The sequence below is a fragment of the Balaenoptera physalus genome, assembly GCF_965194825.1.
Source record: "Balaenoptera physalus genome assembly, chromosome: 14".
Classification (NCBI taxonomy): Eukaryota; Metazoa; Chordata; class Mammalia; order Artiodactyla; family Balaenopteridae; genus Balaenoptera; species Balaenoptera physalus.
In genome coordinates this window covers 94,716,450-94,740,839 of record NC_138893.1, presented here as the reverse complement: position 1 = coordinate 94,740,839, position 24,390 = coordinate 94,716,450, and positions in this window count along the sequence as shown.

Below are 24,390 nucleotides of genomic sequence, written 5' to 3'. Positions count from 1 at the left end.
AGGACTTCTCATTTTTTTAAAAAAGATTTTGGGTGTTTTTTTGATATTGAGTTGTATGTGCTGTTTCTGTAGTTTAGGTATGAACCCTTGCTTGGTCATCATTTTTGATGTTAACCTCTTATCATGTGCAAATATGGTCTCTCCCTCAGCAGGTTGTCTTTTCATTTTGTCTTTGGTTTCCTTTGCTGTGCAAAATCTTTTAAGTTTAGTGAAGTCCCATTTGTTTATTTTTGCTTTTGTTTCATTTGCCTTAGTAGACTGAACCTAAAACTGTTGCTATCATTTATGTTGAAGAGTGTTCTATATTTTCCTCTAGGGGTTTTATGGTTTCTGGTCCTACATTTAGGTCTTTATTCAGTTTTGCATTTATTTTATATATGGTGTGCTAAAATAATCTAATTTTATTCTTTTCCTTGTAGCTGACCAGTTTTCCCAGTACCACTTATTGAAGAGACAGTTTTTTCTCCATATTGCCTGCTTTGTCATAAATCAATTAAATATAAGTGTGTGGGCTTATTTCTGGGATCTCTATTCTATTCCAGTGATCTTTGTGTCTCTTTTTGCTCTGGTACCTTTCTCTTTGATTACTGTCGCTTTGCAGTATAGTCTGAAGTCAAGGTGCGTGATGCCTCCACCTGTGTTCTTTCTCAAGATTGTTTGGCTATTTGGGGTCTTTGTGTTTCTATACAAATTTTAAAATTACTTTTTCAAGTTCTGTGAAAATGCTTTGGTATTCTGATAGGGATTGCATTAAATCTGTAGATTGTCTTTGATAGTATGGTTATTTTAACAGTATTAATTCTTCCAGTCGATGCACATGCTATATTTTTCCATCTTTTTGTGTTGTCTTCAACTTCTTTCACCAATGGCTGATAGATTTCTGAGCACATGTCTTTTACCTGCTTAGGTGTGTTTATTCCTAGGTGTCTTATTCTTTTTGATGTCATTGCATATGGTATAGTTTTCTTAATTTTTCTTTCTGACAGCTTTGAGTTTTGTTTTTTCTTCTTTTTCTAATTCCTTCAGGTGTAATGTTAGGTTGTTTATTTGATATTTTTCTTGATTCCTAAGAATAAGCTTGTATCACTATAACTTCCCCCTGTGAACTGCGTTGGCTGTGTCCCATAGATTTTGGATCATTGTGTGTTCATTTTCATTTGTCTTGGGTATTTTTAGAATCCCTCTTTAATTTCTTCAGTGTTCCTTTCTTCCCCTTTTATTCCCTTCATCTGTGATGTGAGGACTATCTTTAATATTATGTTTGGATTTCTTTCAGTTTTGTTTGTGTGTGTGTGTGTGTGTGTGTGTGTGTGTGTGTGTGTGTGTGATTATTTAAGTTGCTGAGCTCTTAATTTCACATGGACACTAACAACCCTGCATTGTTACTCTGCTCCCCCACAGTTACTGAATTTGACCTTATATTTTACATCTACTTGTTTTGTGTGTCCCTTAACTTCTTATTGTGAATATAGATGATTTTATTACTGTTTTTTTTTTTCATCCTTCCTATTAGCTGTGTCCATAGTTGATTTACTACCTTTGTTGAATATTTGCCTTAACCAATGAGGTTTTTCCTTTAGTAAGTTTCCTTTCCTAATTTTTATGTTTCAATCGTGACCTTTTCTTTTTCACTTAGAAGAGCCCCTTTAAGATTTCTCATAAAGCTGGTTTGGCGATGCTGAGCTCTTTTAGTTTTGCTTCTCTGTAAAACTTTAGATCTCACCATCAAAGCTGAGGGAGAGCCTTGCTGGGTAGAGTATTTTTGCTTATAGGCTTTTCCCTTTCATGACTTTAAATATACCATGCCACTCCCTTCTGGCATGCAGAGGTTATCCTGAAAAGTCCGCTGATAACTTTATGCAATTTCCCATGTTTGTAACTTGTTGCTTTTCCTTTGCTCCTTTTAATAGTGTCTTTTTATCTGTATTTTTTTTTCCATTTTAATTACAATGAGTCTTGGTGTGGTCCTCTTTGGGTTGATCCTGTTTTGGCCTTACTGTGTTTACTGGACTTGGATGTCTGTTTTCTTTCCCAGGTTAGGGAAGTTTTCAACTCTTATGTCTTCAGGTATGTTCTACACTGCTTTGTCTTTCCTTTTTGCTTCTGGGACCAGTATAATGCAAATATTAGTACACTTGATGTTGTTTCACAAGTCTGTTCAACTTTCCTCATTTCATTTTAATCTATTGTTTTACCGTTCATCTTCAGTGATTGCCAGTACTCTGTCCTTCAGTTTTCTGATTCATTCCTCTGTATCATTTAGTCTACAGTAGTTTCCTTTAATGTATTTTTCATTTCAGTTATTGTATTCCTCATCTCTGTTTTGTTGTTCTTTAATGTCTAACTCTTTTTAAAAAAAATCTAACTTCTTGCTCTGGTCGTCCATTCTTCTCCTGAGTTCTTTGATCATCTTTACAGTCATTACCTTGAACCCTTTGTTGAGGAGATTGGCTATCTCCACTTCACTTAGATCTTCTTCTGAATTCTTATCTTGGTCCTTCATTTGGATCGTGTTTCCGTGTCACCTCATTTTTCTTAACTTCCTGTTTTTATTGCTATGTGTGTAGTAGGTTCGTTACATTTCCTGACCTTGGGGAAGTGGCCTTTTGTAGGAGCTGTCCTATGGGTCCCAGCAGCCCCCTCTCCCCTGGTCACTAGAGCTATATATTCTAGGTGTATGTACCCCCTATGTGGGCTGCTTGGGCTCTTCTGCTGTGGTGGGCTGACTACTGTGGGTAGTCTGGTAGGCTTGGCTGCCCCCAGACTGCTTGTTTGCCAGGCTCTGCCTTGTATGGAGGCTGTCTGTGCTGCTTGGTGAGACTAAATCATAAGGCAGCTGGCTGCACAACTCTGGGGGACACCAAATCTGGTGCTGGTTCACTTATGGGTAGAATTGCAGTCCAGGTGATATCAGGGCTAGTGCCCAGTCACTGGTTCTGGGGCTATGCTGGCTACTGGGAGGAAGAGACAGGTTCTGCGTTCTGGCTGCAGGGCCCAGGAGCCACAGAGTTGGTGTTGGATCACTGTTCCTGACACAGCTCTCTGCAGGGCCGGGGGTATCCCTAATCTTGTGTTGGCATTCTGATGGGCAGGGTCAGGACCCAGCTGAGTCCATGGCTGCTTCTGGCCTGCAATTAAGTGGCCTGGTTACACAGGCTGCTGGGCTGTGGTATCCCTGGAGTTGGTGTGTGCCTGTCGGTGTATGAGGCTGATCCCACTGCTAAAGCAGGTTTGCTGTTGGGTAGGTCCAAGCTCCATCCAGTCCCTGTGCAGTTACCACCTGCCGATGGTGAGGCTGACTCCAAGGCCAGAGCAGGCTCACTTGTCAGAGGGGCCAGGGACTCTGGGGCTGGTGCCTGTCCACTGAGGTGTGGAGGCTGGTCCTGGGGCTTTTGGTGGCTGGACCCATGTCCAGGGGCAGCTGTGCACTGAGAGGATCTGAAGGCAGCCTGTTTGCTGGTGGATGGGGCTATGCCCCTGCTCAGTTAGTTGCTTGGCCTGCAGCATCCTAGTACTTGTGTCTGTAGTCTGGTGGAAATGGGTGGGGCTCGGTCCTGAGGCCGATAAGCTACAGGTTGGTGTTGGATTCTGAAATTATGCTTGCTGGTACCAGCGTCCACGAGGTAGAAGGAGCTCCCCCGAATGTCTGCTGCCAGTGTCTCTGTCCCTGAGGCTGTGCTGTAGTTGCCTCTTGCCTCTCTGGGAGACTCTCCAAGATCAGGAGGTAGGTGTGACCCGGGATCCTTTCAAATGACTGCTTCTGCTTTGATTCTCAGATCATGTGGGATTTTGTGAGCATCTTTTAAGAGTGGAATCTCTATTTCCCACAACCCTCTGGCTCTCTGGAAAATAAGCACTACTGGTCTTCAAAGCCCAACTTTCTAGGAACTCTTCTTTCCACAACAGGATCCCTGGGCTTGGGAGCCTGATGTTGGCTTCATACCCCTTGCTACCTGGGAGCACCTCTGAAATTGTAATTATTCTCCCATTTGTGGGCCACCCACTTGGTGGTAGGGGTCTTGACTCTATTGAGATTTTGCCCTTCTTTTCTGTCTTGTCGAGGTGCCTTCCTCATATCTTTAGCTGTAAAACATCTTTTATGGTAGGTCCCGGCCTTTTTCATCAATTGCTGTTCTGTAAACAGTTGTGACTTTGGTGTGCCCATGAGAGGCATCAAGCTCTGGGTCTTTGAATGCTACCATGTTGGACAATCTCTCTACTTCATTCTTAAATCATATTATTTAAGTTTTCTTAGTATCTTATTTGATTAGCGACAGTTTGAAATTTATTATCACTCATGTTTACTTCGCTTGTTTAAAAAAATTGAATAGTGCATTCATTCAGTTTGAAATGAAGGTAGTGACCTGTGAATTTCCATACCTCAAAAATCAAGGATAGGACAAAAGCCTTTTCTACTTGTGTTACCCTCAAACTCTGCACCCCACCCCAGCCTGGGGATTAACCTGTTGCACCCATGCTCACCTTCTGTTTTCGGACCGTTAACCATCATTGCATCTGTATGTGTGTTGACAAAGTGAACTCTAGTCTTTGCAGTTTTTGTGTTTTGTTTTTTGGTTTAGGGAACAGTCCTACTATGAATGTACATTTACTGCTCTACTGAAGTTCATATATAAACCTGTCAAGCACATTACCAGGATTGGAATTGCTTGTATATACACTTTGATAAATTTTAGAGACAATGGTAGAACAGAAGTAAATTGTATTTCAAATGCCACAATATTCTCACACCATGAAAACCCTTCCCTTTTTAATAAATTTGTGTGTAGTTTATCTTTATGCCCATACTATATTTCCCAGAGATGGGTAAGTGTTATGTTTCTTGCTGGCACATTTACCGTATTGCTCAAAGTCAGGCGTTTAGTGGTTTTAGCATGATCCTGTTTCCATGAACTCGCAAATACAAGATCTTCTCTCACACTGTCTTTTACTCCCTGCTGTTTTATATTGCCCTCCTAATTCTCAGTCCGGGTCTTTCTTTATGTTCTTCATCAACCTGGATAGGTTATGCTATTTTCTCCCTTATTCAAGACGAATAGAATAGAATAGAATACAACACCCAGAAATAAACCCTGATATATGGCCAAATGATTTTTGACAAGTTGCCAAGACTTTTCAAAGTAGAAAGGATAGTATTTTCAACACATGGTGCTGAGAAGTCTTGTGGTCAACATGCAAAAGAAGGAAGATGGACCCTTACCTAACATCATATGCAAAAATTAATGAAAACGTATCAAGAAACTAAATATAAGACCTAATAATATAAAAAGTCTTAGAAGAAGATACAGGACAAGAGCTTCATGATATTGGATTTGGCAGTGTTTTCCTCCATATGAAACGAAGGAACAACAAAGGTACAGCTAACAAAAAAATAAACAATTTGCAGTACATAAGTTAAAAAAAAATGTGTATCAAAGAAATGTAAACAGAATAAAATGGCAACCCACAAGATGGGAGAAAATATTTCAGAGCCATCTATCTGACAAGAGATTTCTATTCAGAATATACAGAGAACTCCTACAACTGAACAAAAAGCAAACACCCTGATTCAAAAATGGATAAAAGACTTCAATAGATGGTTCTTCCAAAAGATGTACAAATGACTAAGCACTTGAATAGTTGCTCCATATCACTAAATGCATGTTTATATATTTGTGTGCCTGCATACACACACAAGCACACACACACATACACAAGCAGAAAACAACTATTGGTGAGGATGTGAGGGAGTTGGAACCATTGTGCTATGTCAGAGGGAATGCAGAATGATACAGCTGCTTTGCAAAAGAGTATGGCAATTTTTCAGATATTGAAAAATAGAATTACTACATGATCCAGGAATTTTACTATGAGGTATACCCAAAGGTATTGAAATCAGGGTCTTAAAGAAATATTTGTACTCCAGTGTTTAGAGCAGTAATAATCACAGTAGCTAAAATATGAAAGCAACCTAAGTGTTCATCCACTAGTTCCTGGATAAGCAAAGTGTGGTATACCCATATAATACAATATTATTCAGTGTTAAGAAGGCAAAGATCTAGGAATATGCTACAACATGGATGCATCTTGAGGAAATTTAGCTACCAAAAATGCCATTTTTGTGACTTTTAGTGAGTCATAACAATACAACTACTTATTTCAATTTTATGGGGGTACTTAGGGTAGTCAAAACCATAGAAATTGGGAGGGTAATGACGCTTTTCAGGTGGTTATGGAACAAAAAGGAAAGTTATATTTAAAGGATATAGAGTTACAGTTTTAAAACGTAGAAAAGAATTAGAAAGATAAATGGTGATGTTGATCGCCCAATAATATGAATGCATTTAATATCACTGAACGGTGCACTTTATAATAACTTACATGTTGTATTTTATGTTATTTGATTTTACCAACATACAAAATTGGGAAAGAATGTAATATCAGGAAAGGGAGTGGACCTGGGATAGAGCAGAGAGCAATCAGAAGGGTGAGACACTGCATATGTTGAAGAAGAAGAGCTGAGAGTCTTCATTGGCCAGAAGAGACTTTATAAAAGAGAAAAAAAAATTACTCTGAGGGTGTATTAGATAGATATCTGTGGGTGTGCTGCTATCTCCCATGGGTTATCTTAAAGAGTCTTTAATAAAGTCCATAAGGCTTGCTGAGGCTTTTTTAAAAATTGGATTCCCTAGGAGATAATTAGTGGGTGGTACTTAAGTCTATGTCTAGGTTGACAGATTTTGCAGGGAAGACGAACCTGAGAACAGTGGAGGTCTTAAGAGTGTAAGTACATGGAAATTAGAAAAAAAAAAATAATAATAAAGGGAATTAGGAAAACTTTGGACTTTGAAGGTCATGTATTATTACTGAGTCAGACCTGAGGTTTCTAAGGAGTTATATACACAGTTGCTATTTGGATTACTTGTTGATAAAGATAAGTGGAAAAACTAGAGTCGTTCCCAAGTGTAGGTAAGATATAATGAGAGGATGGAGGTGGAAAGTAGGGAGACCCAGAGAAAAGTGGGAAGGTCATATTGGGCCAAGATGGTGGTAATATCCAACAGAACAGACGGTAGGACAGACTATGGATTCATCTTTTTTATTTCGCCTCCCCCCCTCATCCTTAATAATTCTTTGGGAATATTTCACTGCTCTGTGATGCAGGTACAGAATTCGAGTGAGGAGGCTACACCTTCAGTGTCCAGCTGTCTGAGTCCTCAGTGTGCTTCAAATGATGGAGAACTATTGCTTCTTTATGAGAAGGGTTAGTACCTCGTAGCTAAGCTTAAGCTGGAGCTTATGCAATATTGATTCCATTTTATATATACTGTTGGCATGGAGGTTCCTCCTCCTCTTTTCTTGACCATTATGAAATGAATCTATATTTCTCAGTATTTGGGTATATCAGATAAATACGTTAAGTAAAGGAATCTTATATATTGCTCCCTGCATAGTTTGCTCTTTCTTGTTTCTCTTTTACCTTTACTAAATTAGCACAGGGAGAGACCTTGAAATGTTCTAATCAGGAGAGATTAGAACATCATATTTCTAGAGAGGTTGGTTGGACAGAGCAGGGGTCCCAGTGAGAATCCAAGCTTCTGCTGCTACTTGGAAGTGTACCTGTGTAGAATAGAGGGCTCCAGGAAATATCCTAGAATATTCCAATGTCCCTGTGGGAGATCATTAAGAGAGGCAGGATCTGGTACCAGATCAGTGTACTATGACATGTTTGTCAGTCATCTGATGTGAGATTCTCAGAGCCAATCCCATATGGTAGGGCTGAGTGCAGAGTGATGAAGAACCTGTGAAAGCCTTTGATTGCATGTTAAAGATGAAGCTCTGATTTCGGGGAGAATTTTCTTACCTGACTGAATGTCACCCTTCTGTGGGGATGAGATTCTGTGCTTTTCCTCTGTTGATGACCACTGACTGCAAATCATTAGAGGATCATGTCTAGAAAGCATTCTTTATTTAATTTCTTAAAGAAGAAAGCATAGAAAACATTTTTATCCACTTTCAAATTGAGGATCAAGGGGAATGACATCAGTGAAAATGTCAGAGTAGGGAGCTCTGGCTTGTGTCCATCCCCAGAAACACTGACATACGTGGTAAAACCTGTCAAAATGACCTTATCAACACATGTAAGTTTTCTTTTCTTTTCACGCTGTAGATTTATCTTTCATGGAAACTTTACTTACTACAGGATGTGGAGAATAAACAGGGAAGTAGAAACTGTATTTCCTGATGAGAGAATCACTAAGTCACATTAGCTGTTCTGAACTCTGCCTTACTCACCGTGACTCTAATTAAAACAAACAAACAAACAAAACACTTTTTTTTTGGTAAGTCAGTTCTGACATTTCCTCGTTAAAGACAAGGTAACAGATACAGACTTAGATCTACCAGAATTGAGCAAACTTTTGATTGTACCTGTGTTGAACATATGAGCATGACCTGCTACAAATCTTCATTATATTTATTGCCACAACGGACAAATTCCCTTTTTCCACTCCTGATATGTTGCATGTAAGGAATGCATAGGTCACTAACCCCAGCTGGTCACAGGTAAACTCTGCCACATGGATTACTGCATGTTTTCCTGCTGGAAGACCACACATTCTCGAGGATCATGCCTGCAGAGTATCTGGGCTCTTCTTTTCTTCTGGATAAAGGTTAGATCATCACCTAATTTTATGAGAAATATATAAATTGTATTTGCATATTCTTCCGGTTTTTATTTATCCATTCTCTTTCAAGTCCTAAGTGCAAATATTAATGTGATTTCCAAGAGGGTGGTAAATAAGACAGCTCCAAAATTAGCAATAAATCATAATACAATTGTGAGTGCCTTAATGTGTGATTAATATGTAGATACTTATGTAAATGCAGGTTTAGTAATGCTTTGTGGAGAGCTTCAGAATCTAGGTATTAAAAATAAAAAGAAGAAGGAGTTCTTGAAACTCTCAGGGAATTATAGAGAAGTCTTTGTGTCTATAAATATCATTCTGAAATAATGCATATTCTCAGAAATAAACTAGGCATAACATTGTAGGAGAAAACTTCATGAAATGAAAGAGCATGTGAGATGGCCATACAAGAAAAAGAATATTCTCAGAGAATAATGAACAGTGTGGAGTTCAGCAGAAGGGTCATACACATTCAGAGATGAAAACTTTAGAGAGCCTAATTGTGAGTTCCTCATATTTCATCTTTGGAGACACGGTAGTCATTTGCAATATGATGTTATAAGATGACGTTAATAAAAAAAAATAAGATGACGTTAACATACTTAAATACTTTCGTGTAGAAATGACCACTTAGAACCAGAGTAAATGAAAGAGAACACAAAATTATGTTTATGTTGATTTTTAAAGACCTCAGGTGAGTGCTGATTATTTAAAAATGCATGATGTCTTTCACTGCAAAGTAAAGGAGCTGTTACAGTGGAGGATTACTGGACTGAATGTCAATATTATGACATAGTATGAGCGTGTTTCGTGTTTGGTAATTGCAATCATTGTTGCCTTTTTTGTGGTCATCCATTGACAGTGCTTGGTGTCAGTTGATTTATCTCTTGTAAAAATAAAATACAGTCTGTGTGTGTGTGTGAAAAAAAACATACATGATGTCTTGACTAAAGTTGTATGGAATTTGAGATCTGGAAAAAAGCATTTCTTTTTTGTAATGCTAGGATGATAATTGGACATTTTTGCAAGAAAGAGATTTCAGGATGCAAATCTTGTGTCTCTAAGGTGGGAAGTCAGTTCATGGTGGAACATTCTATTAAAATTGTGTGAGTGGAGAAATATTTCTTTGGAAGGAAGAGGTCACGAATCCCTTTTTAAGAGTTAATGGTTTATAGCATACCGAATGAGCAAAATGGCTATTTCTGAACTTTAGAAAAAAGTAATATACTTTTTCTGCATTTATAACATGAGGCTGATGTAAAATATCAAAAATTCTTTATTTTGAAAAGCAATGTAATCAATTTGACATAATTCATATATATTGAACCTGTGGTACACACACACACAGTAAAACTTACATTCAGAAAATTGTTTGCACTTAAGAAATATTTTCAAGTGTAGTTGATTTACAATGTTGTGGGTTTTTTAAATACATGTTTATTGGAGTATACTTACTTTATAACACTGTATTAGTTTCTGCTTTACAACAAAGTGAATCAGCTATATGTATACATATATTCCCCATATCCCCCCCCCCCTTGAGCCTCCCTCCCACACTCCCTATCCCACCCCTCTGGGGGACATAAAGCACCGAGCTGATCTCCCTGTGCTATGCGGCAGCTTACCCCTAGCTATTTTACATTTGGTAGTGTATATATGTCAGTGCTACTCTCTCACTATGTCCCTGTCTCCCCTTGCCCCCTGTGTCCTTAAGTCCGTTCTCTACATCTGTGTCTTTATTCCTGCCCTGTCACTAGGTTCGTCAGTACCATTTTTCTAGATTCCATATATATGTGTTAGCGTACGGTATTTGTTTTTCTCTTTCTGACTTACTTCACTCTGTATGACAGACTCTAGGTCCAACCACCTCACTGCAAATAACTCAATTTTGTTCCTTTTTATGGCTGAGTAATACTCCATTGTATAGATGTGCCACATCTTCTTTATATATTCATCTGTCGATGGACATTTAGGTTGCTTCTATGTCCTGGCTATTGTAAATAGTGCTACAGTGAACATTGGGGTACATGTATCTTTTTGAATTATGGTTTTCTCCGGGTATATGCCCAGTAGTGGGATTGCTGGGTCATATGGTAGTTCTATTTTTCAGCTTTTAAGGGATCTCCATACTGTTCTCCATAGTGGCTGTATCAGTTTACATTCCCACCAACAGTTCAGGAGGGTTCCCTTTTCTCCACACCCTCTGCAGCCTTTATACATTGTTGTATTAATTTCTGCTGTTCAGCAAAGTGATTCAGTTTTATATATATCTATCTATATATCTATCTATATCTATATATCTATATCTATATATCTATATATATTCTTTTCCATTATGGTTTATCACAGGATATTGAATATAGTTTCCTGTGCTATACAGTAGGTCTTGGTGGGTTGTCTATCCTATGTAGAAAAGTTTGCTTCTGCTATTCCAAAACTCCCAATCTTTCCTTCACTCTCTCCTTGGCAACCACAACTCTCTTTTCTATATCTGTGTGTTTGTTTCTGTTTTGCTGACATGCTCATTTGTGTCCTGTTTTCGATTCCACATATAAGTGATATTATATGGTATTTGTCTTTCTCTCTCTGACTTACTTCACTTAGTATCATTATCTCTAGGTCCATCCATGTTGCTGCAAATGGCATTATTTCATTCTTTTTTATGTCTGAGTAATATCTTTTGTATACGTATACCACACCTTCTTTATACACTCATTTTTCAATGAACATTTAGGTTGTTTCCATGTCTTGGCTGTTATAAATAGTGCTGCTATGAACATAGGGTTTCATGTATCTTTTTGAATTATAGTTTTGTCTAGATATATGTCCACAAGTGGGATTGCTAGATCATATGGCAACCCTATAGTTTTTTTGAGGAACCTCCATACTGTTTTCCATAGTGGCTGCACCAACTTACATGGCCACCGACAGTGTAGAAGGGTTCCCTTTTCTCCATACCCACTCCAGCATTTGTTAATTGTAGATTTTTTTTAATGATGGCCATTCTGATCAGTGTGAAGTGATACCTCATTGTAATTTGGATTTGCATTTATCTAATAATTAGTGATGATGAGCATCTTTTCATGTGCCTATTGGCTCTCTGTATGTCTTCTTTGGAGAAATGTTTATTTAGGTCTTCTACCCATTTTTCCATTGAGTTATTTGTTATGTTGTTATTGAGTTGTATGAGCTGTTTGTATAGTTTGGAAATTAAGCCCTTGTCAGTCTCATCATTTGCTAATATTTTCTCCCAGTCCATAGGTTGTATTTTCATTTTGATTATGGTTTCCTTTGCTGTGCAAAAGCTTATAAGTTTGATTAGTTCCTGTTTCTTTTTTGCTTTTACAGTAAGTCCCCTACATATGAACAAGTTCTGTTCCAAGAGTGCGTTTGTAAGTTCAATTTGTTTGTAAGTCCAACAAAGTTCGCCTAGGTACCCAACTTACACAGTCGGCTATATGCTATTGTACCGTAATAGGTTTATAATACTTTTCACGCAAACAATACATAAAAAACAAGCACAAAAACAAAGAAAGCATTTTTAATCTTACAGTACAGTAACTTGAAAAGTACAGTAATACAGTACAACAGCTGGGATACTCGGGCTGGCATCGAGGGAACAGGCGAGCAGAGTTACTGATTGGAGGAGGGAGGGGAGGTGGGAGATGGTAGGGGTGAAGGATTATCCGCAGTAGGAGACAGAGAGCAAGCTGCAATTTCACTCATACCTGACGTTGATGGCAAAGGTTCTGGTTCCTTGCTGGATTTAATTCTATCTACCCTCTTGAAAGAATGATCCATTGATGTCTGGGTAGTAGCTCTTTTTTTCTCATCATAGATGACAAGGTAACACTGGATTGCAAACTGAATGGCTGCTGCCACCTTTGGGTCCCATTCTAGGTTCGGGTCCTGTGCCTCAAAAACTAACAGTGCTTCCTCAAATAACGAAGGTTCCCTTGCCATTTTCTGTGTCGTGAATCTCTTCAGTTCTTCAGTTACTTTTTCTTCCTCCTGTCCCTCTTCATCCGTTCTCTGGGCCTCCAATTCCATCAGTAAGCTCCTCATGTTGCACAGCAAGGAGGTCAGCGAAATCGTCCTCTTGCAGACCTAGCTCCAGCTTCTCGCTGAGGGTCACTACGTTGCTGAAGACCTCTTCGGACTTCTGATCTACCTTCTCAAATCCACAAAAATCATGAACAAACTGTGGGCAAAGGTTCTTCCAAACCCCATTCATCGTGACCGCCATCCCCTCACACCATGCAAAGTCAATGTTTTTTATGGTCTTGTAGATGTTATGGTCCTCCCAAAGTTGTCCCTAGGTTGTTCCTGATTTGTCACTTACCTTTACTGCCTGACAAAAAGTGTGACATAAATAATATTTCTTGAAAGTCGCTATAACGCCCTGGTCCATAGGTTGGATGAGCAACGTAGTATTTGGTGACAGATGCAGTACTTTGACGTTGGGATGAAAGTCATCCATGAATGGGGGGTGGCCCAGAGCACAGTCGAGCAGCAAAAGAATGTTTTGCTGGAACGTCCTTCTCCAAGCAATATTTCTCTACATCTGGGATAAAGTGGTGGCAAAACCAGTCCTGGAACGTGGCCTGTGTAATCCGGGATTTGGGGTTACGCTTCCACACAACAGGAAGAGAGCCCTTGGCTATGTTTTTAAGGGTTCTTGGGTTGTGTGAATGATAAACTAAGAGAGGTTTCAGCTTCAATTCACCGGAAGCATTGCCACCAAACAACAGTTAGCCTATCCTTTGCTGCTTTACAGCCCGGCATCAACTTTTCCTCCTTACTGACGTAACTTCGGTCTGGCATCCTCTTCCAGTTCAGTTGTGTCTCATCCACATTAAAAACCTGGTTGGGTAAATACACACCATCATCAATAATTTCTCAAAGTGTTTCTGGAAGTTCCTGGACAGCTACCCTATCTGCACTTGCTGTCTCTCCACTTACTTTTACATTGTGAAGGCTGGCTCTAGCCTTGGACCGATGAAAGCAGCCATGGCTGGCATTAAAAGATGTGCCCTCTGATTCTTTGCCGTGTTTCTTCTTCAAGTCTTCATAAAGGCTTTTAGCTTTCTCTTGAATCAGCGTTAAGTTGAGCAGGACTCAGCGCTGATGTTGATCCTGCATCCGCACACTGAGAAGTTTCTCCATCTCCTCCATCACTTTTCCATGCTTCTTGGATATTGTGTCAACATCGTCGGCACAGCAGACTTCACATGTTCCATGATCTTGTCCTTGTTCTTTAGATTCGTGCCAATGATTGAATGATTCATATTATAAGAATGAGCGATGTCTAACATCTTTTTGCCTCGCTCCACTCTCTCAATTACTTTCACTTTTGTTTCCGTCATTATCGCTTGGCGCTTCTTAACAGTACCAGCTACATCACGTCTGCTTTTACGCTTGCTTCCAGACATCTTGGGTTTGAAATAAAGGTACTGTACTACTGTACTCTATACAGTACTGTAAAGTACACAAAAGCACAACCACATATAGAGGAAGCACGCACGTGACAATGTATGTCAGACACGTGAACTAACTTACATGATTGGACACGCGAATGGACGTTTGCATCTTTGAAAGTTTGCAACTTGAAGGTTCGTATGTAGGTGACTTACTGTATTTGTACTGCCTAGGGAGAACTACCTAGGAAAATTTTGGTATGACTTATGTCAGAGAATGTTTTGCTTATGTTCTCTTCTAGGAGTTATAAGGTGTCCTATCTTATATTTAAGCATATAAGCCGTTTTGAGTTTATTTTTGTGAATGGTGTGAGGGTATGTTCTGACTTCACTGATTTGCATACGGCTCTCCAACTTTCAAAACACCACTTGCTGAAGACACTGTCTTTTCCCCATTGTATATTCTTGCCTCCTTTGTCAAAGGTTAATTGACCATAGGTGTGTGGGTTTATTTCTTAGCTCTCTATTCTAATCCATTGATCCATGTATCTCTTTCTGTGCCAATACAATGCGGCTTTGATTACTGTAACTTTGTAGTATTTTCTGAAGTTTAGGAGGGTTATGCCTCCTGCTTTGTTCTTTTTCCTGGGGATTGTGTTCACATTTCTGACTTTTTTATGGTTCCAGATACATTTTAGGATTATTTGTTCTAGTTCTGGGGAAAATGTCATGGGTAATTTGATAGGGATCACATTAAATCTGTAGATTGCTTTGGGTAGTATAGCCATTTTAACAGTATTAATTCCTCCCATCCAAGAGCGTGGGATGTCTTTCCATTTCTTTGAATCATCTTCAGCTTCCTTTACTAATGTTTTGTAGTTCTCAGTATATAAGTATTTCACCTCCTTGGTGAGGTTTAATCCTAAGCATTTTATTTTTTTGATGCCATTTAAAAAAGGATTGCTTGTTTACATTTCCTTTCTGATATTTCATTGTTAGTGTAAAGAAATGCAACCAGGGACTTCCCTTTTGGCTCGGTGGTTGAGAATCCGCCTGCCAATACAGGGGACACGGGTTTGAGCCCTGATGCAGGAAGATCTCACATGCCGTGGAGCAACTAAACCTGTGTGCCACAACTACTTAGCCTGCACTCTAGAGCCAGTGAGCCACAAATACTGAGCCCATGTGCCACAACTACTTAAGACTGCATGCCTAGAGCCCATGCTCCACAACAAGAGAAGCCACTGCAATGAGAAGCCTGCGCACCACAAGAAAGTCTAGTCCCCACTGGCCACAACTAGAGAAAGCCCGTGCACAGCAATGAAGACCCAATGCAGCCAAAATAAATTTAAAAAAAAAAGAAAGAAAAACCAGGAAATGAAACCAATTTATATATGTTAATCTTGTATCCTGCTACTTTGCTGAATTTGTTTATCAGTTCTAGTAGTGTTTGTGTGGAATTTTTAGGGTTTCCTTTATATATATTATCATGTCATCTGCATATAATGGCAACTTTACCTCTTCCCTTCCAATTTGGTTAGATTTTATTTCTTTTTCTTGTCTGATTGTTGTGGCTAGGACTTCCAATACTATGTTGAAGAGAAGACGTGAGAGTGGGCATCCTTGTCTTGTTCCAGATTTTAGCGGGAAGGCTTTCAGCTTATGAACGTTTAGTATTATATTGGCTGTGGGTTTGTCATAAATAGGTTTTATTATGTTGAGATATGTTTCCTCTGTACCCACGTTGGTAAGTGTTTTTACCATGAATGGATGTTGAAGCTTTTCAAATGCTTTTTCGCCATCTATTTTGATGATCGTTTGTTTCTTGTTTTTCCTTTGTCGATGGGGTGTATCATGTTGATTGATTTGCATATGTTGAAACAGCTTTGTGAAACTGGGTGAATCAAATTTGGTCATGGTGTATGATCCTCTTATGTGTTGTCGGATTCGGTTTTCTAATATTCAGTTGAGAATTTTTGCATCTATATTTATCAACGATATTGGCCTGCAGTTTTCTTTTTCGGTAGTGTCTTTCTCTGTGTTTTTTTTTTAAAGTCTTTATTGAATTTGTTCCAGTACTGCTTCTGTTTTATGTTTCGGTTTCTTGTTTGTGAGGCATGTGGGATCTTAGCTCCAAAACCAGGGATCGAACCCGCACCCCCTGCACTGGAAGGCGAAATCTTAACTGCTGGACCACGAGAAAAGTCCCCATCTGTTTTATTTGGTTTTTTTTTTTAGTAAATTTCTTTCTTTATTTATTTTTGGATGCATTGGACATTCGTTGCTGTGCTCGGGCTCTCTCTAGTTGCGGTGAGCGGGGGCTACTCTTCGTTGTGGTGTGCAGGCTGTTCATTGTGGTGGCTTCTTTTGTTGCAGATCATGGGCTCTAGGTGCGTGGGCTTCAGCAGTTGTGGCTATCAGGCTCAGTAGTTTTGGCTCGTGGGCTGTAGAGCGCAGGCTCAGTAGTTGTGGCACACAGGCTTAGTTGCTCCATGGCATGTGGGATCTTTCCAGACCAGGTCTCGAACCTATGTCCCCTGCAGTGGCAGACAGATTCTTAACCACTGTGCCACCAGGGAAGTCCCCCCTTCCCATCTGTTTTTGATATCAGCATGATAGTGGATCCATAGAATGTCTTTGGAAGTATTCCTTACTCTTCAATCTTTTCGAAGAGTTTGAGAAGAATCAGTGTAAGTTCTGCTTTTTATATTTGGTAGAATTTGCCTGTGAAACCATCTGACCCTGGACTTCTGTTGCTAGGGAGTTTTTTTAAATTACAGATTCTATTTTTTTTAAAAATTCTATTTATTTATTTATTTATTTTGGCTGTGTTGGGTCTTCGTTTCTGTGCGAGGGCTTTCTCTAGTTGCAGCGAGCAGGGGCCACTCTTCATCACGGTGCGTGGGCCTCTCACTATCGTGACCTCTCTTGTTGTGGAGCACGGGCTCCAGACGCTCAGACTCCGTAGTTGTGGCTCACGGGCCCAGTAGCTCCGCGGCATGTGTGATCTTCCTAGACCAGGGCTCGAACCCGTGTCCCCTGCATTGGCAGGCAGATTCTCAACCACCGCGCCACCAGGGAAGCCCTCTATTTTGCTTTTAGTGATCAGTATGTTCAAGTTATCTATTTCTTCTTGATTCAGTTTTGTTCGGCTGTAAAAAAACAAAATATATTTTTAAGTTATGTTAGCAGCTAAATACTTACCATGTATTAGACCACAAAAGAGAGAAGAAAAAATATTAAAATATTTTTTCAAATACAACAAGTATTGAAATGTTTTAAAGAAATTGGTATAATAATACTAATTACAATAATGACAAATTGTTCTGAACTTAAAGACTACTTATATCTAAGATGCATATTATATGCTTATTGTTTTATTGTTTTTAAATACATGGAATGTTTTCTCCTTTCTAATGTAATTCTTTTATTTTACCTGTATATTGTGAAAAAAATTTAGTTCCACATAATATAAAAAATTACACTTTAATAGGAGATATTAATCCATTTACATTTACTATAGTACTGAAAATACTTAGGTTTAGCGTTCCATGTCATGGAGTGCTCTTTTTTATTTATTCATTTTTAAAAAAGATTTAATTTGGAGGGGGGGCCATAAATTATTCATTTATTTATTTATTTAATTTTAACATCTTTATTGGACTATAATTGCTTTACAATGGTGTGTTAGTCTCTGCTTTAGAACAAAGTGAATCAGCTATACATATCCATATATCCCCATATCTCCTCCCTGTTGCGTCTCCCTCCCGCCCTCCCTATCCCACCCCTCTAAGTGGTCATAAAGCACTGAGCTGATCTCCCTCTTCTATGCAGCTCTTTCCTACTAGCTAGCTATATTACATTTGGTAGTATATATAAGTCCATGCCACTCTCTCACTTCGTCCCAGCTTACCCTTCCCCCTCCCCATGTCCTCAAGTCCATTCTCTATGTCTGCGTCTTTATTCCTGTCCTGTCCCTAGGTTCTTCCCAACCGTTTCTTTTCCTTTTCTTTTTAGAGTCCACATATATGTGTTAGCATACAGTATTTGTTTTTCTCTTTCTGACTTACTTCACTCTGTATGACACACTCTAGGTCCATCCATCTCACTACAAATAACTCAATTTCATTTCTTTTTATGGCTGAGTAATATTCCATTTTATATTGAAGATGTGCAACATCTTTTTCACCCATTCATCAGTTGATGGACACTTAGGTTGCTTCCATGTCCTGGCTATTGCAAATAGAGCTGCAATGAACATTGTGGAACATGACTCTTTTTGAATTATGGTTTTCTCCAGGTATATGCCCAGTAGTGGGATTGCTGTGTCATATGGTAGTTCTATTTTTAGTTTTTTAAGGAACCTTGATACCGTTCTCGATAGTGGCTGTATCAATTTACACTCCCACCAACGGTGCAAGAGGGTTCCCTTTTTTCCACACCTCTGCAGCATTTATTGTTTGTAGATTTTTTTGATGATGGCCATTCTTACCTGTGTGTGGTGATACCTCATTGTAATTTCGACTTGCATTTCTCTAATGATCAGTGATGTTGAGCATTCTTTCATGTGTTTGTTGGCAATCTGTATATCTTCTTTGGAGAAATGTCTATTTAGGTCTTCTGCCCATTTATGGATTGGGTTGTTTGTGTTTTTTTTTTTTTGATATTGAGCTGCATGGGCTGCTTGTAAAGTTTGGAGATTAATCCTTTGTCAGCTGCTTCGTTGGCAAATATTTTCTCCCATTCTGAGGGTGGCCTTTTCGTCTTGTTTACGTTTTCCTTTGCTGTGCAAAAGCTTTTAAGTCTCCTTAGGTCTCATTTGTTTATGTTTCTTTTTAATTTCCGTTTTCTAGGAGGTGGGTCAAAAAGGATCTTGCTGTGATTGATGTCATAGAGTGTTCTGCCTATGTTTTCCTCTAAGAGTTTGATAGTGTCTGGCCTTACATTTAGGTCTTTAATCCATTTTGAGTTTATTTTTGTGTATGGTGTTAGGGAGTCTTCTAATATCATTCTTTTACTAGTAGCTGTCCAGTTTTCCCAGCACCACTTATTGAAGAGGCTGTGATTTCTCCATTGTATATTCTTGCCTCCTTTATCAAAATTAAGGTGACCATATGTGTATGGGTTTATGTCTGGGCTTTCTCTTCTGTTCCATTGCTCTATATTTCTGTTTTTGTGCCAGTACCATACTGTCTTGACTACTGTAGCTTTGTAGTATTGTCTGAAGTCAGGGAGCCTGATTCCTCCAGCTCTGTTTTTCTTCTCAAGATTGCTTTGGCTGTTCGGGGTCTTTTGTGTTTCCATACAAATTGTGAAATTTTTTTGTTCTAGTTCTCTGAAAAATTGCATTGGTAGTTTGATAGGGATTGCGTTGAAACTGTAGATTGCTTTGGGTAGTAGAGTCATTTTCACAATGTTGATTCTTCCAATCCAAGAACATGGTATATCTCTGTATCTGTTTGTGTCGTCTTTGATTTCTTTCATCAGTGTCTTATAGTTTGTTGAGTAAACGTCTTTTGCCTCCTTAGGTAGGTTTATTCCTAGGTATTTTATTCTTTGTGTTGCAGTGGTAAATGGGAGTGTTTCCCTAATTTCTCTTTCAGAATTTTCATCTTTAGTGTATAGGAATGAAAGAGATATCTGTACATTAATTTTGTATCCTGCAACCTTACCAGTTCATTGATTAACTCTAGTAGGTTTCTGGTAGCATCTTTAGGATTCTCTGTGTATAGTATCATGTCATCTGCAAACAGTGAGAGCTTAACTTCCTCTTTTCCGATTTGGATTCCTTTTATTTCTTTTTCTTCTCTGATTGCTGCAGCTAAAAATTCCAAAAGTGTGTGGAATAATAGTGGTGAGAGTGGGCAACCTTGTCTTGTTCCTGATCTTGGTGGAAATGGTTTCACTTTTTCACCATTGAGAATGATGCTGGCTCTGGGTTTGTCATATATGGCCTTTATTATGTTGAGGAAAGTTCCCTCTATGCCTACTTTCTGGAGGGTTTTTATGATAAATGGGTGTTTAATATTGTCGAAAGCATTTTCTGCATCTATTGAGATGACCATATTGTTTTTATCCTTCAGTTTTTTAATATGGTGTATCACATTGATTTGCATGTATTGAAGAATCCTTGCATCCCTGGGATAAACCCCACTTGATCATGGTGTATGATCCTTTTAAGGCGCTGTTGGATTCTGTTTGCTAGTATTGTGCAGTGGATTTTTGCAGCTATGTTCATCAGTGAAATTGACCTGTAGTTTTCTTTCTTTGTGACATCTTTGTCTGGTTTTGGTGTCATGGAGATGGTGGTCTCATAGAATAAGTTTGGGAGAGTTCCTCCCTCTGCTATATTTTGGAAGAGTTTGAGAAGGATAGGTGTTAACTCTTCTCTAAATGTTTGATAGAATTTGCCTGTGAAGCCATCTGGTCCTGGGCTTTTGTTTGTTGGAAGATTTTTAATCACAGTCTCAAGTTCAGTGCTTGGGATTGGTTTGTTTGTAGTTTCTATTTCTTCCTGGTTCAGTCTTGGAAGGTTGTGCTTTTCTAAGAATTTGTCCATTTCTTCCAGGTTGTCCATTTTATTGGCATATAGTTGCTTGCAGTAATCTCTCATGATCCTTTGTATGTCTGCAGTGTCAGTTGTTACTTCTCCTTTTTCATTTGTAATTCTATTGATTTGAGTCGTCTCCCTTTTTTTCTTGATGAGTCTGGCTAATGGTTTATCAATTTTGTTTATCCTCTCAAGGAACCAGCTTTTACTTTTTTTGATCTTTGCTGTTGTTTCCTTCATTTCTTTTTCATTTATGTCTGGTCTGATCTTTATGATGTCTTTCCTCTGCTGACTTTGTTTTTTTTTTTTTCTTTCTTTCTGTAATTGCTTTAGGTGTAAGGTTAACTTGTTTATTTGAGATATTTCTTGTTTCTTGAGGTAGGATTGTATTGCTATAAACTTCTCTCTTAGAACTGCTCTTGCTGCATCCAATAGGTTTTGGGTCTTCATGTTTTCATTGTCATTTGTTTCTAGGTATTTTTTAATTTCCTCTTTGATTTCTTCAGTGGTGTCTTGGTTATTAAGTAGTGTATTGTTGAGCGTCCATGTGTTTTTATGTTTTACAGATTTTTTTCCTGTAATTGATATCTAGTCTGATAGCATTGTGGTCGGAAAAGATACTTGATACGATTTCAGTTTTCTTATATTTACCAAGGCTTGATTTGTGACCCAAGATATGATCTATATCCTGGAGAATGTTCCAGGAGCACTTGAGAAAAAGTGTATTCTGTTGTTTTTGGATGGAATGTCCTATAAATATCAATTAAGTCCATCTTGTTTAATGTATCATTTAAAGCTTGTGTTTCCTTATTTATTTTCATTGTGGATGATCTGTTCATTGGTGAAAGAGGGGTGCTAAAGTCCCCTACTATGATTGTGTTTCTGTCGATTTCCCCTTTTATGGCTGTTAGCATTTGTCTTATGTTTTGAGGTGCTCCTATGTTGGGTGCATAAAATTATACAATTGTTATATCTTCTTCTTGGATTGATCCCTTGATCATTATGTAGTGTCCTTCTTTGTCTCCTGTAATAGTCTTTATTTTAAAGTCTTTTTTGTCTGATATGAGAATTGCTACTCTAGCTTTCTTTTGATTTCCATTTGCATGGAATATCTTATTCCATCCCCTCACTTTCCATCTGTATGTGTCCCTATGTCTGAAGTGGGTCTCTTGTAGACCACATACATACCGGTCGTGTTTTCGGATCCATTCAGCCAGTCTATGTCTTTTGGTTGGAGCATTTAATCCATTTACATTTAAGGTAATTATTGATATGTATGTTCTTATTACCATTTTCTTAATTGTTTTGGGTTTCTTATTGTAGGTCTTTTCCTTCTCTTGTGTTTCCTGCCTAGAGAAGTTCCTTTAGCATTTGTTGTAAAGCGGGTTTGGTGGTGCTGAATTCTCTTAGTTTTGCTTGTCTGTAAAGGTTTTAATTTCTCTGTCGAATCTGAACGAGATCCTTGGTGGGTCGAGTAATCTTGGTTGTAGCTTTTCCCCTTTCATTACTTTAAATATGTCCTGCCAGTCCCTTCTGGCTTGCAGAGTTTCTGCTGAAAGTTCAGCTGTTAACCTTACGAGGATTCCCTTGTATGTTATTTGTTGTTTTTCCCTTGCTGCTTTTAATATATTTTCTTTGTATTTAATTTTTGATAGTTTGATTAATATATGTTTTGGCATGTTTCTCCTTGGGTTTATCTTGTATGGGACTCCCTGCGCTTCCTGGACTTGATTAACGATTTCCTTTCCCATATTAGGGAAGTTTTCAACTATAATCTCTTTAAATATTTTCTCAGCGTCTTTCTTTTTCTCTTCTACTTCTGGGAACCCTATATTCGAATGTTGGTGCGTTTAATGTTTTCCCAGAGATGTCTCAGATTGTCCTCAATTCTTTTCATTCTTTTTTTCTTTATTTTGCTTTGCAGTAGTTATTTCCACTATTTTATCTTCCAGGTCATTTATCCATTCTTCTGCCTCAGTTATTCTGCTATTGTTTCCTTCTAGAGAATTTTTAATTCCATTTATTGTGTTGTTCATCATTGTTTGTTTGCTCTTTAGTTCTTCTAGGTCCTTGTTAAACGTTTCTTGTCTATTCTCCATTCCTGTACCAAGATTTGGGGTCATCTTTACTATCATTACTCTGAATTCATTTTCAGGTAGACTGCCTATTTCCTCCACATTTGTTTGGTCTGGTGGGTTTTTACCTTGCTCCTTCATCTGCTGTGTGTTTCTTTGTCTTCTCATTTGGCTTTGGGGACTGTGTTTGGGGTCTCCTTTTAAGAGGCTGCAGATTCGTAGTTCCCGTTGTATTTGGTGTCTGCCCCCAGTGGCTAAGGTTGGTTCAGTGGGTTGTGTAGGCTTTCTGATGGAGGGGACTGGTGCCTGTGTTCTGGTGGGTGTGTCTGGATCTTGTCTTTCTGGTGGACAGATCCGCATCTGGTGGTGTGTTTTGGGGTGTCTGTGACCTTATTGTGATTTTCGGCAGCCTCTCTGCTAATGGGTGGGCCTGCATTCCTGTCTTGCGAGTTGTTTGGCATGGGATGTCCAGCACTGGATCTTGCTGGTCTCTGAGTGGAGCTGGGTCTTAGCGTTGAGACGGATATCTCTGGGAGAGCTTTCGCCATTTGATATTACAAGGTGCCAGAGGTCTCTGGTAGACCAATGTCCTGAACTCGGCTCTCCCACCTCAGAGGCACAGGCTTGACACCCGGCTGGAGCACCAAGACCCTGTCAGCCACACAGCTGGGGGTGAGAGCAAGAGGTAGCTTTGGTACATCTCAAAGACCACCAATGGGGTTCACTGACCATTTTCTCTCCAGAAGTGAAGAAAACAAAATTCAGACTTTGGCTAGTCAGCCACTTTGGTAGCCAGCCTCCAAGATGGACCTAATTATCCCCTAATTATCTCCCAGTCTCCATGTACCAGTGTGGCTCCTCGCACTTGAAAAGGGTTGACTGTTTAACTAATAAGAAATTGCAGAAATGACAAAGTGCAGCTTCCAAAGTTATAAAAGACATTGCAGCTTCTGCTTTGGTTTCTGCTAGATCACTCATCCTGGGGTAAGCCAGCTGCCATGTCATGAGGACACTCAAGCAGCCCTAAGGAGAGATCCATGTGGCAAGGAACTGAGGCCTCTTACCTACAGCCACGTGAGTGAGTCATCTCAGAAGTCAAAAGATTTAATTGTTTAAATTTTTGGTTGTGTTGGGTCTTCGTTGCTGCACAGGGTTTCTCCAGTTGTTACTAGAGAAGCAGGGGTCACTCATCGTTGTGGTGCACGGGCTTCTCCTTGCGGTGGTTTCTCTTGTCGTGGAGTATGGGCTCTAGGTGCATGGGCTTCAGTAGTTGTGTCATGCAGGCTCAATAGTTGTTGCTTGCAGGCTCTAGAGCACAGGCTCAGTACTTGTGGCACACGGGCTTAGTTGCTCTGCGGCATGTGGGATCTTCCCAGACCAGGGATGGAACCCCTGTTCCCTGCATTGGCAGGCACATTCTTACCCACTGTGCCACCATGGAAGTCCAGTGTGCTCTTTTTTAAACCTAGTCTGTTTTCATTATTTTGTATCTTAACGATTCTGTATTAAAGAAAAAAAAATAATACTCCTTTCTACCCCTCCTCTTTGAGGATTATATATGAAGAAGTATGTCTTATTTATTAACCTCAAATTTTCACCTTACTTTTAAGAAGTAATCACAATGTCAAGTATTTAATACTTTTCACTTCCACCTTGAAAAGCAT